The following is a 14,337-nucleotide window of genomic DNA, read 5'->3' as shown; positions in this document are numbered from 1 at the left end:
GTAAGGGTCTTCAGTAGAGATGGGTAGTCGAGCTGGGCTATCAGACGGTCACCTCTGCAGCTGTAGTGTCATTATTTGTATGGTCTTAATGTGTATATTAAAAAAAAGTGCACCTTTGTTATAATGTACATGATGGGGACCATAATGTGGACAAAATAACAAAATAGGGAACATGATAGGGGACATTTCTACAATACATACATTATTCTTATCTATATAATAGGATGACAACAGCTCTCCAGACCTGCATCCCACCACAAAGACCATCCCAGCCCTGAAGAATGAAATTATCCTTAGTATTGAAGTGAGGGACTTCGTGCCAACCTGTGGTCTCAAGGCATTGACTCTTATAAGAGTCCTGCTCAAGGTGATGGGGTGCAACTGTGGGACCCTATACCAGAGATGATGTCCTCCACCCAACTTTCAAAAAGCTGTAAGGGTCTTCAGTAGAGATGGGTAGTCGAGCTGGGCTATCAGACGGTCACCTCTGTAGCTGTAGTGTCATTATTCGTATGGTCCCAATGTGTATATTAAAAAAAAGTGCACCTTTGTTATAATGTACAAGATGGGGACCATAATGTGGACAAAAAAAACAAAATAGGGAACATGATAGGGGACATTTCTACAATACATACATTATTCTTATCTATATAATAGGATGACAACAGCTCTCCAGACCTGCATCCCACCACAAAGACCATCCCAGCCCTGAAGAATGAAATTATCCTTAGTAACGAAGTGAGGGACTTCGTGCCAACCTGTGGTCTCAAGGCATTGACTCTTATAAGAGTCCTGCTCAAGGTGATGGGGTGCAACTGTGGGACCCTATACCAGAGATGATGTCCTCCACCTAACTTTCAAAAAGCTGTAAGGGTCTTCAGTAGAGATGGGTAGTCGAGCTGGCTATCAGACGGTCACCTCTGTAGCTGTAGTGTCATTATTCGTAGGGTCCCAATGTGTATATTAAAAAAAGGTGCACCTTTGTTATAATGTACAAGATGGGGACCATAATGTGGACAAAAAAAACAAAATAGGGAACATGATAGGGGACATTTCTACAATACATACATTATTCTTATCTATATAATAGGATGACAACAGCTCTCCAGACCTGCATCCCACCACAAAAACCACTCCAGCCCTGAAGAATGAAATCATCCTTAGTGACGAAGTGAGAGACTTCGTGCCAACCTGTGGTCTCAAGGCATTGTCTCTTATAAGAGTCCTGCTCAAGGTGATGGGGTGCAACTGTGGGACCCTATACCAGAGATGATGTCCTACACCCAACTTTCAAAAGCTGTAAGGGTCTTCAGTAGAGATGGGTAGTCGAGCTGGGCTATCAGACGGTCACCTCTGTAGCTGTAGTGTCATTATTTGTATGGTCTTAATGTGTATATTAAAAAAAAGTGCACCTTTGTTATAATGTACATGATGGGGACCATAAATAATGTGGACAAAATAACAAAATAGGGAACATGATAGGGGACATTTCTACAATACATACATTATTCTTATCTATATAATAGGATGACAACAGCTCTCCAGACCTGCATCCCACCACAAAGACCATCCCAGCCCTGAAGAATGAAATTATCCTTAGTAACGAAGTGAGGGACTTCGTGCCAACCTGTGGTCTCAAGGCATTGACTCTTATAAGAGTCCTGCTCAAGGTGATGGGGTGCAACTGTGGGACCCTATACCAGAGATGATGTCCTCCACCCAACTTTCAAAAAGCTGTAAGGGTCTTCAGTAGAGATGGGTAGTCGAGCTGGGCTATCAGACGGTCACCTCTGTAGCTGTAGTGTCATTATTCGTATGGTCCCAATGTGTATATTAAAAAAAAGTGCACCTTTGTTATAATGTACAAGATGGGGACCATAATGTGGACAAAAAAAACAAAATAGGGAACATGATAGGGGACATTTCTACAATACATACATTATTCTTATCTATATAATAGGATGACAACAGCTTTCCAGACCTGCATCCCACCACAAAGACCACTCCAGCCCTGAAGAATGAAATCATCCTTAGTGACGAAGTGAGGGACTTCGTGCCAACCTGTGGTCTCAAGGCATTGTCTCTTATAAGAGTCCTGCTCAAGGTGATGGGGTGCAACTGTGGGACCCTATACCAGAGATGATGTCCTCCACCTAACTTTCAAAAAGCTGTAAGGGTCTTCAGTAGAGATGGGTAGTCGAGCTGGGCTATCAGACGGTCACCTCTGTAGCTGTAGTGTCATTATTCGTATGGTCCCAATGTGTATATTAAAAAAAAGTGCACCTTTGTTATAATGTACAAGATGGGGACCATAATGTGGAGAAAAAAAACAAAATAGGGAACATGATAGGGGACATTTCTACAATACATACATTATTCTTATTTATATAATAGGATGACAACAGCTCTCCAGACCTGCATCCCACCACAAAGACCACTCCAGCCCTGAAGAATGAAATCATCCTTAGTGACGAAGTGAGGGACTTCGTGCCAACCTGTGGTCTCAAGGCATTGTCTCTTATAAGAGTCCTGCTCAAGGTGATGGGGTGCAACTGTGGGACCCTATACCAGAGATGATGTCCTCCACCCAACTTTCAAAAAGCTGTAAGGGTCTTCAGTAGAGATGGGTAGTCGAGCTGGGCTATCAGACGGTCACCTCTGTAGCTGTAGTGTCATTATTCGTATGGTCCCAATGTGTATATTAAAAAAAATTGCACCTTTGTTATAATGTACAAGATGGGGACCATAATGTGGACAAAAAAAACAAAATAGGGAACATGATAGGGGACATTTCTACAATACATACATTATTCTTATTTATATAATAGGATGACAACAGCTCTCCAGACCTGCATCCCACCACAAAGACCATCCCAGCCCTGAAGAATGAAATTATCCTTAGTAACGAAGTGAGGGACTTCGTGCCAACCTGTGGTCTCAAGGCATTGACTCTTATAAGAGTCCTGCTCAAGGTGATGGGGTGCAACTGTGGGACCCTATACCAGAGATGATGTCCTCCACCCAACTTTCAAAAAGCTGTAAGGGTCTTCAGTAGAGATGGGTAGTCGAGCTGGGCTATCAGACGGTCACCTCTGTAGCTGTAGTGTCATTATTCGTATGGTCCCAATGTGTATATTGAAAAAAAGTGCACCTTTGTTATAATGTACATGATGGGGACCATAATGTGGACAAAAAAAACAAAAAAGGGAACATGATAGGGGACATTTCTACAATACATACATTATTCTTATTTATATAATAGGATGACAACAGCTCTCCAGACCTGCATCCCACCACAAAGACCATCCCAGCCCTGAAGAATGAAATTATCCTTAGTAACGAAGTGAGGGACTTCGTGCCAACCTGTGGTCTCAAGGCTCTGACTCTTATAAGAGTCCTGCTCAAGGTGATGGGGTGCAATTGTGGGACCCTATACCAGAGATGATGTCCTCCACCTAACTTTCAAAAAGCTGTAAGGGTCTTCAGTAGAGATGGGTAGTCGAGCTGGGCTATCAGACGGTCACCTCTGTAGCTGTAGTGTCATTATTCGTATGGTCCCAATGTGTATATTAAAAAAAGGTGCACCTTTGTTATAATGTACAAGATGGGGACAATAATGTGGACAAAAAAACCAAAATAGGGAACATGATAGGGGACATTTCTACAATACATACATTATTCTTATCTATATAATAGGATGACAACAGCTCTCCAGACCTGCATCCCACCACAAAGACCACTCCAGCCCTGAAGAATGAAATCTTCCTTAGTGACGAAGTGAGAGACTTCGTGCCAACCTGTGGTCTCAAGGCATTGTCTCTTATAAGAGTCCTGCTCAAGGTGATGGGGTGCAACTGTGGGACCCTATACCAGAGATGATGTCCTACACCCAACTTTCAAAAAGCTGTAAGGGTCTTCAGTAGAGATGGGTAGTCGAGCTGCGCTATCAGACGGTCACCTCTGTAGCTGTAGTGTCATTATTCGTATGGTCCCAATGTGTATATTAAAAAAAAGTGCACCTTTGTTATAATGTACAAGATGGGGACCATAATGTGGACAAAAAAAACAAAATAGGGAACATGATAGGGGACATTTCTACAATACATACATTATTCTTATCTATATAATAGGATGACAACAGCTCTCCAGACCTGCATCCCACCACAAAGACCATCCCAGCCCTGAAGAATGAAATTATCCTTAGTAACGAAGTGAGGGACTTCGTGCCAACCTGTGGTCTCAAGGCATTGACTCTTATAAGAGTCCTGCTCAAGGTGATGGGGTGCAACTGTGGGACCCTATACCAGAGATGATGTCCTCCACCTAACTTTCAAAAAGCTGTAAGGGTCTTCAGTAGAGATGGGTAGTCGAGCTGGGCTATCAGACGGTCACCTCTGTAGCTGTAGTGTCATTATTCGTATGGTCCCAATGTGTATATTAAAAAAAATTGCACCTTTGTTATAATGTACAAGATGGGGACCATAATGTGGACAAAAAAAACAAAATAGGGAACATGATAGGGGACATTTCTACAATACATACATTATTCTTATTTATATAATAGGATGACAACAGCTCTCCAGACCTGCATCCCACCACAAAGACCATCCCAGCCCTGAAGAATGAAATTATCCTTAGTAACGAAGTGAGGGACTTCGTGCCAACCTGTGGTCTCAAGGCATTGACTCTTATAAGAGTCCTGCTCAAGGTGATGGGGTGCAACTGTGGGACCCTATACCAGAGATGATGTCCTCCACCCAACTTTCAAAAATCTGTAAGGGTCTTCAGTAGAGATGGGTAGTCGAGCTGGGCTATCAGACGGTCACCTCTGTAGCTGTAGTGTCATTATTCGTATGGTCCCAATGTGTATATTAAAAAAAAGTGCACCTTTGTTATAATGTACAAGATGGGGACCATAATGTGGACAAAAAAAACAAAATAGGTAACATGATAGGGGACATTTCTACAATACATACATTATTCTTATCTATATAATAGGATGACAACAGCTCTCCAGACCTGCATCCCACCACAAAGACCATCCCAGCCCTGAAGAATGAAATTATCCTTAGTAACGAAGTGAGGGACTTCGTGCCAACCTGTGGTCTCAAGGCATTGACTCTTATAAGAGTCCTGCTCAAGGTGATGGGGTGCAACTGTGGGACCCTATACCAGAGATGATGTCCTCCACCCAACTTTCAAAAAGCTGTAAGGGTCTTCAGTAGAGATGGGTAGTCGAGCTGGGCTATCAGACGGTCACCTCTGTAGCTGAAGTGTCATTATTCGTATGGTCCCAATGTGTATATTAAAAAAAAGTGCACCTTTGTTATAATGTACAAGATGGGGACCATAATGTGGACAAAAAAAACAAAATAGGGAACATGATAGGGGACATTTCTACAATACATACATTATTCTTATTTATATAATAGGATGACAACAGCTCTCCAGACCTGCATCCCACCACAAAGACCATCCCAGCCCTGAAGAATGAAATTATCCTTAGTAACGAAGTGAGGGACTTCGTGCCAACCTGTGGTCTCAAGGCATTGACTCTTATAAGAGTCCTGCTCAAGGTGATGGGGTGCAACTGTGGGACCCTATACCAGAGATGATGTCCTCCACCTAACTTTCAAAAAGCTGTAAGGGTCTTCAGTAGAGATGGGTAGTCGAGCTGGGCTATCAGACGGTCACCTCTGTAGCTGTAGTGTCATTATTCGTATGGTCCCAATGTGTATATTAAAAAAAGGTGCACCTTTGTTATAATGTACAAGATGGGGACAATAATGTGGACAAAAAAACCAAAATAGGGAACATGATAGGGGACATTTCTACAATACATACATTATTCTTATCTATATAATAGGATGACAACAGCTCTCCAGACCTGCATCCCACCACAAAGACCACTCCAGCCCTGAAGAATGAAATCTTCCTTAGTGACGAAGTGAGAGACTTCGTGCCAACCTGTGGTCTCAAGGCATTGTCTCTTATAAGAGTCCTGCTCAAGGTGATGGGGTGCAACTGTGGGACCCTATACCAGAGATGATGTCCTACACCCAACTTTCAAAAGCTGTAAGGGTCTTCAGTAGAGATGGGTAGTCGAGCTGGGCTATCAGACGGTCACCTCTGCAGCTGTAGTGTCATTATTTGTATGGTCTTAATGTGTATATTAAAAAAAAGTGCACCTTTGTTATAATGTACATGATGGGGACCATAATGTGGACAAAATAACAAAATAGGGAACATGATAGGGGACATTTCTACAATACATACATTATTCTTATCTATATAATAGGATGACAACAGCTCTCCAGACCTGCATCCCACCACAAAGACCATCCCAGCCCTGAAGAATGAAATTATCCTTAGTATTGAAGTGAGGGACTTCGTGCCAACCTGTGGTCTCAAGGCATTGACTCTTATAAGAGTCCTGCTCAAGGTGATGGGGTGCAACTGTGGGACCCTATACCAGAGATGATGTCCTCCACCCAACTTTCAAAAAGCTGTAAGGGTCTTCAGTAGAGATGGGTAGTCGAGCTGGGCTATCAGACGGTCACCTCTGTAGCTGTAGTGTCATTATTCGTATGGTCCCAATGTGTATATTAAAAAAAAGTGCACCTTTGTTATAATGTACAAGATGGGGACCATAATGTGGACAAAAAAAACAAAATAGGGAACATGATAGGGGACATTTCTACAATACATACATTATTCTTATCTATATAATAGGATGACAACAGCTCTCCAGACCTGCATCCCACCACAAAGACCATCCCAGCCCTGAAGAATGAAATTATCCTTAGTAACGAAGTGAGGGACTTCGTGCCAACCTGTGGTCTCAAGGCATTGACTCTTATAAGAGTCCTGCTCAAGGTGATGGGGTGCAACTGTGGGACCCTATACCAGAGATGATGTCCTCCACCTAACTTTCAAAAAGCTGTAAGGGTCTTCAGTAGAGATGGGTAGTCGAGCTGGGCTATCAGACGGTCACCTCTGTAGCTGTAGTGTCATTATTCGTATGGTCCCAATGTGTATATTAAAAAAAGGTGCACCTTTGTTATAATGTACAAGATGGGGACCATAATGTGGACAAAAAAAACAAAATAGGGAACATGATAGGGGACATTTCTACAATACATACATTATTCTTATCTATATAATAGGATGACAACAGCTCTCCAGACCTGCATCCCACCACAAAGACCACTCCAGCCCTGAAGAATGAAATCATCCTTAGTGACGAAGTGAGAGACTTCGTGCCAACCTGTGGTCTCAAGGCATTGTCTCTTATAAGAGTCCTGCTCAAGGTGATGGGGTGCAACTGTGGGACCCTATACCAGAGATGATGTCCTACACCCAACTTTCAAAAGCTGTAAGGGTCTTCAGTAGAGATGGGTAGTCGAGCTGGGCTATCAGACGGTCACCTCTGTAGCTGTAGTGTCATTATTTGTATGGTCTTAATGTGTATATTAAAAAAAAGTGCACCTTTGTTATAATGTACATGATGGGGACCATAAATAATGTGGACAAAATAACAAAATAGGGAACATGATAGGGGACATTTCTACAATACATACATTATTCTTATCTATATAATAGGATGACAACAGCTCTCCAGACCTGCATCCCACCACAAAGACCATCCCAGCCCTGAAGAATGAAATTATCCTTAGTAACGAAGTGAGGGACTTCGTGCCAACCTGTGGTCTCAAGGCATTGACTCTTATAAGAGTCCTGCTCAAGGTGATGGGGTGCAACTGTGGGACCCTATACCAGAGATGATGTCCTCCACCCAACTTTCAAAAAGCTGTAAGGGTCTTCAGTAGAGATGGGTAGTCGAGCTGGGCTATCAGACGGTCACCTCTGTAGCTGTAGTGTCATTATTCGTATGGTCCCAATGTGTATATTAAAAAAAAGTGCACCTTTGTTATAATGTACAAGATGGGGACCATAATGTGGACAAAAAAAACAAAATAGGGAACATGATAGGGGACATTTCTACAATACATACATTATTCTTATCTATATAATAGGATGACAACAGCTCTCCAGACCTGCATCCCACCACAAAGACCATCCCAGCCCTGAAGAATGAAATTATCCTTAGTAACGAAGTGAGGGACTTCGTGCCAACCTGTGGTCTCAAGGCATTGACTCTTATAAGAGTCCTGCTCAAGGTGATGGGGTGCAACTGTGGGACCCTATACCAGAGATGATGTCCTCCACCCAACTTTCAAAAAGCTGTAAGGGTCTTCAGTAGAGATGGGTAGTCGAGCTGGGCTATCAGACGGTCACCTCTGTAGCTGTAGTGTCATTATTCGTATGGTCCCAATGTGTATATTAAAAAAAAGTGCACCTTTGTTATAATCTACAAGATGGGGACCATAATGTTGACAAAAAAAATCAAAATAGGGAACATGATAGGGGACATTTCTACAATACATACATTATTCTTATCTATATAATAGGATGACAACAGCTCTCCAGACCTGCATCCCACCACAAAGACCACTCCAGCCCTGAAGAATGAAATCATCCTTAGTGACGAAGTGAGGGACTTCGTGCCAACCTGTGGTCTCAAGGCATTGTCTCTTATAAGAGTCCTGCTCAAGGTGATGGGGTGCAACTGTGGGACCCTATACCAGAGATGATGTCCTCCACCTAACTTTCAAAAAGCTGTAAGGGTCTTCAGTAGAGATGGGTAGTCGAGCTGGGCTATCAGACGGTCACCTCTGTAGCTGTAGTGTCATTATTCGTATGGTCCCAATGTGTATATTAAAAAAAAGTGCACCTTTGTTATAATGTACAAGATGGGGACCATAATGTGAACAAAAAAAACAAAATAGGGAACATGATAGGGGACATTTCTACAATACATACATTATTCTTATCTATATAATAGGATGACAACAGCTCTCCAGACCTGCATCCCACCACAAAGACCACTCCAGCACTGAAGAATGAAATCATCCTTAGTGACGAAGTGAGGGACTTCGTGCCAACCTGTGGTCTCAGGGCATTGTCTCTTATAAGAGTCCTGCTAAAGGTGATGGGGTGCAACTGTGGGACCCTATACCAGAGATGATGTCCTCCACCCAACTTTCAAAAAGCTGTAAGGGTCTTCAGTAGAGATGGGTAGTCGAGCTGGGCTATCAGACGGTCACCTCTGTAGCTGTAGTGTCATTATTCGTATGGTCCCAATGTGTATATTAAAAAAAAGTGCACCTTTGTTATAATGTACAAGATGGGGACCATAATGTGGACAAAAAAAACAAAATAGGGAACATGATAGGGGACATTTCTACAATACATACATTATTCTTATCTATATAATAGGATGACAACAGCTCTCCAGACCTGCATCCCACCACAAAGACCATCCCAGCCCTGAAGAATGAAATTATCCTTAGTAACGAAGTGAGGGACTTCGTGCCTACCTGTGGTCTCAAGGCATTGACTCTTATAAGAGTCCTGCTCAAGGTGATGGGGTGCAACTGTGGGACCCTATACCAGAGATGATGTCCTCCACCTAACTTTCAAAAAGCTGTAAGGGTCTTCAGTAGAGATGGGTAGTCGAGCTGGGCTATCAGACGGTCACCTCTGTAGCTGTAGTGTCATTATTCGTATGGTCCCAATGTGTATATTAAAAAAAGGTGCACCTTTGTTATAATGTACAAGATGAGGACCATAATGTGGACAAAAAAAACAAAATAGGGAACATGATAGGGGACATTTCTACAATACATACATTATTCTTATCTATATAATAGGATGACAACAGCTCTCCAGACCTGCATCCCACCACAAAGACCATCCCAGCCCTGAAGAATGAAATTATCCTTAGTAACGAAGTGAGGGACTTCGTGCCAACCTGTGGTCTCAAGGCATTGACTCTTATAAGAGTCCTGCTCAAGGTGATGGGGTGCAACTGTGGGACCCTATACCAGAGATGATGTCCTCCACCCAACTTTCAAAAAGCTGTAAGGGTCTTCAGTAGAGATGGGTAGTCGAGCTGGGCTATCAGACGGTCACCTCTGTAGCTGTAGTGTCATTATTCGTATGGTCCCAATGTGTATATTAAAAAAAAGTGCACCTTTGTTATAATGTACAAGATGGGGACCATAATGTGGACAAAAAAAACAAAATAGGGAACATGATAGGGGACATTTCTACAATACATACATTATTCTTATCTATATAATAGGATGACAACAGCTCTCCAGACCTGCATCCCACCACAAAGACCATCCCAGCCCTGAAGAATGAAATTATCCTTAGTAACGAAGTGAGGGACTTCGTGCCAACCTGTGGTCTCAAGGCATTGACTCTTATAAGAGTCCTGCTCAAGGTGATGGGGTGCAACTGTGGGACCCTATACCAGAGATGATGTCCTCCACCCAACTTTCAAAAAGCTGTAAGGGTCTTCAGTAGAGATGGGTAGTCGAGCTGGGCTATCAGACGGTCACCTCTGTAGCTGTAGTGTCATTATTCGTATGGTCCCAATGTGTATATTAAAAAAAAGTGCACCTTTGTTATAATCTACAAGATGGGGACCATAATGTTGACAAAAAAAATCAAAATAGGGAACATGATAGGGGACATTTCTACAATACATACATTATTCTTATCTATATAATAGGATGACAACAGCTCTCCAGACCTGCATCCCACCACAAAGACCATCCCAGCCCTGAAGAATGAAATCATCCTTAGTGACGAAGTGAGGGACTTCGTGCCAACCTGTGGTCTCAGGGCATTGTCTCTTATAAGAGTCCTGCTAAAGGTGATGGGGTGCAACTGTGGGACCCTATACCAGAGATGATGTCCTCCACCCAACTTTCAAAAAGCTGTAAGGGTCTTCAGTAGAGATGGGTAGTCGAGCTGGGCTATCAGACGGTCACCTCTGTAGCTGTAGTGTCATTATTCGTATTGTCCCAATGTGTATATTAAAAAAAAGTGCACCTTTGTTATAATGTACAAGATGGGGACCATAATGTGGACAAAAAAAACAAAATAGGGAACATGATAGGGGACATTTCTACAATACATACATTATTCTTATCTATATAATAGGATGACAACAGATCTCCAGACCTGCATCCCACCACAAAGACCACTCCAGCCCTGAAGAATGAAATCATCCTTAGTGACGAAGTGAGGGACTTCGTGCCAACCTGTGGTCTCAAGGCATTGTCTCTTATAAGAGTCCTGCTCAAGGTGATGGGGTGCAACTGTGGGACCCTATACCAGAGATGATGTCCTCCACCTAACTTTCAAAAAGCTGTAAGGGTCTTCAGTAGAGATGGGTAGTCGAGCTGGGCTATCAGACGGTCACCTCTGTAGCTGTAGTGTCATTATTCGTATGGTCCCAATGTGTATATTAAAAAAAGGTGCACCTTTGTTATAATGTACAAGATGGGGACCATAATGTGGACAAAAAAAACAAAATAGGGAACATGATAGGGGACATTTCTACAATACATACATTATTCTTATCTATATAATAGGATGACAACAGCTCTCCAGACCTGCATCCCACCACAAAGACCACTCCAGCCCTGAAGAATGAAATCATCCTTAGTGACGAAGTGAGAGACTTCGTGCCAACCTGTGGTCTCAAGGCATTGTCTCTTATAAGAGTCCTGCTCAAGGTGATGGGGTGCAACTGTGGGACCCTATACCAGAGATGATGTCCTACACCCAACTTTCAAAAGCTGTAAGGGTCTTCAGTAGAGATGGGTAGTCGAGCTGGGCTATCAGACGGTCACCTCTGTAGCTGTAGTGTCATTATTTGTATGGTCTTAATGTGTATATTAAAAAAAAGTGCACCTTTGTTATAATGTACATGATGGGGACCATAATGTGGACAAAATAACAAAATAGGGAACATGATAGGGGACATTTCTACAATACATACATTATTCTTATCTTTATAATAGGATGACAACAGCTCTCCAGACCTGCATCCCACCACAAAGACCATCCCAGCCCTGAAGAATGAAATTATCCTTAGTAACGAAGTGAGGGACTTCGTGCCAACCTGTGGTCTCAAGGCATTGACTCTTATAAGAGTCCTGCTCAAGGTGATGGGGTGCAACTGTGGGACCCTATACCAGAGATGATGTCCTCCACCCAACTTTCAAAAAGCTGTAAGGGTCTTCAGTAGAGATGGGTAGTCGAGCTGGGCTATCAGACGGTCACCTCTGTAGCTGTAGTGTCATTATTCGTATGGTCCCAATGTGTATATTAAAAAAAAGTGCACCTTTGTTATAATGTACAAGATGGGGACCATAATGTGGACAAAAAAAACAAAATAGGGAACATGATAGGGGACATTTCTACAATACATACATTATTCTTATCTATATAATAGGATGACAACAGCTCTCCAGACCTGCATCCCACCACAAAGACCATCCCAGCCCTGAAGAATGAAATTATCCTTAGTAACGAAGTGAGGGACTTCGTGCCAACTTGTGGTCTCAAGGCATTGACTCTTATAAGAGTCCTGCTCAAGGTGATGGGGTGCAACTGTGGGACCCTATACCAGAGATGATGTCCTCCACCCAACTTTCAAAAAGCTGTAAGGGTCTTCAGTAGAGATGGGTAGTCGAGCTGGGCTATCAGACGGTCACCTCTGTAGCTGTAGTGTCATTATTCGTATGGTCCCAATGTGTATATTAAAAAAAAGTGCACCTTTGTTATAATCTACAAGATGGGGACCATAATGTTGACAAAAAAAATCAAAATAGGGAACATGATAGGGGACATTTCTACAATACATACATTATTCTTATCTATATAATAGGATGACAACAGCTCTCCAGACCTGCATCCCACCACAAAGACCACTCCAGCACTGAAGAATGAAATCATCCTTAGTGACGAAGTGAGGGACTTCGTGCCAACCTGTGGTCTCAGGGCATTGTCTCTTATAAGAGTCCTGCTAAAGGTGATGGGGTGCAACTGTGGGACCCTATACCAGAGATGATGTCCTCCACCCAACTTTCAAAAAGCTGTAAGGGTCTTCAGTAGAGATGGGTAGTCGAGCTGGGCTATCAGACGGTCACCTCTGTAGCTGTAGTGTCATTATTCGTATGGTCCCAATGTGTATATTAAAAAAAAGTGCACCTTTGTTATAATGTACAAGATGGGGACCATAATGTGGACAAAAAAAACAAAATAGGGAACATGATAGGGGACATTTCTACAATACATACATTATTCTTATCTATATAATAGGATGACAACAGCTCTCCAGACCTGCATCCCACCACAAAGACCACTCCAGCCCTGAAGAATGAAATCATCCTTAGTGACGAAGTGAGGGACTTCGTGCCAACCTGTGGTCTCAAGGCATTGTCTCTTATAAGAGTCCTGCTCAAGGTGATGGGGTGCAACTGTGGGACCCTATACCAGAGATGATGTCCTCCACCTAACTTTCAAAAAGCTGTAAGGGTCTTCAGTAGAGATGGGTAGTCGAGCTGGGCTATCAGACGGTCACCTCTGTAGCTGTAGTGTCATTATTCGTATGGTCCCAATGTGTATATTAAAAAAAAGTGCACCTTTGTTATAATGTACAAGATGGGGACCATAATGTGATCAAAAAAAACAAAATAGGGAACATCATAGGGGACATTTCTACAATACATACATTATTCTTATCTATATAATAGGATGACAACAGCTCTCCAGACCTGCATCCCACCACAAAGACCACTCCAGCACTGAAGAATGAAATCATCCTTAGTGACGAAGTGAGGGACTTCGTGCCAACCTGTGGTCTCAGGGCATTGTCTCTTATAAGAGTCCTGCTAAAGGTGATGGGGTGCAACTGTGGGACCCTATACCAGAGATGATGTCCTCCACCCAACTTTCAAAAAGCTGTAAGGGTCTTCAGTAGAGATGGGTAGTCGAGCTGGGCTATCAGACGGTCACCTCTGTAGCTGTAGTGTCATTATTCGTATGGTCCCAATGTGTATATTAAAAAAAAGTGCACCTTTGTTATAATGTACAAGATGGGGACCATAATGTGGACAAAAAAAACAAAATAGGGAACATGATAGGGGACATTTCTACAATACATACATTATTCTTATCTATATAATAGGATGACAACAGCTCTCCAGACCTGCATCCCACCACAAAGACCATCCCAGCCCTGAAGAATGAAATTATCCTTAGTAACGAAGTGAGGGACTTCGTGCCAACCTGTGGTCTCAAGGCATTGACTCTTATAAGAGTCCTGCTCAAGGTGATGGGGTGCAACTGTGGGACCCTATACCAGAGATGATGTCCTCCACCTAACTTTCAAAAAGCTGTAAGGGTCTTCAG

The sequence above is a fragment of the Anomaloglossus baeobatrachus genome, chromosome 7 (assembly GCF_048569485.1).
Source record: "Anomaloglossus baeobatrachus isolate aAnoBae1 chromosome 7, aAnoBae1.hap1, whole genome shotgun sequence".
In the NCBI taxonomy this organism is placed as follows: domain Eukaryota; kingdom Metazoa; phylum Chordata; class Amphibia; order Anura; family Aromobatidae; genus Anomaloglossus; species Anomaloglossus baeobatrachus.
Note: the sequence above shows the minus strand (reverse complement) of the source record.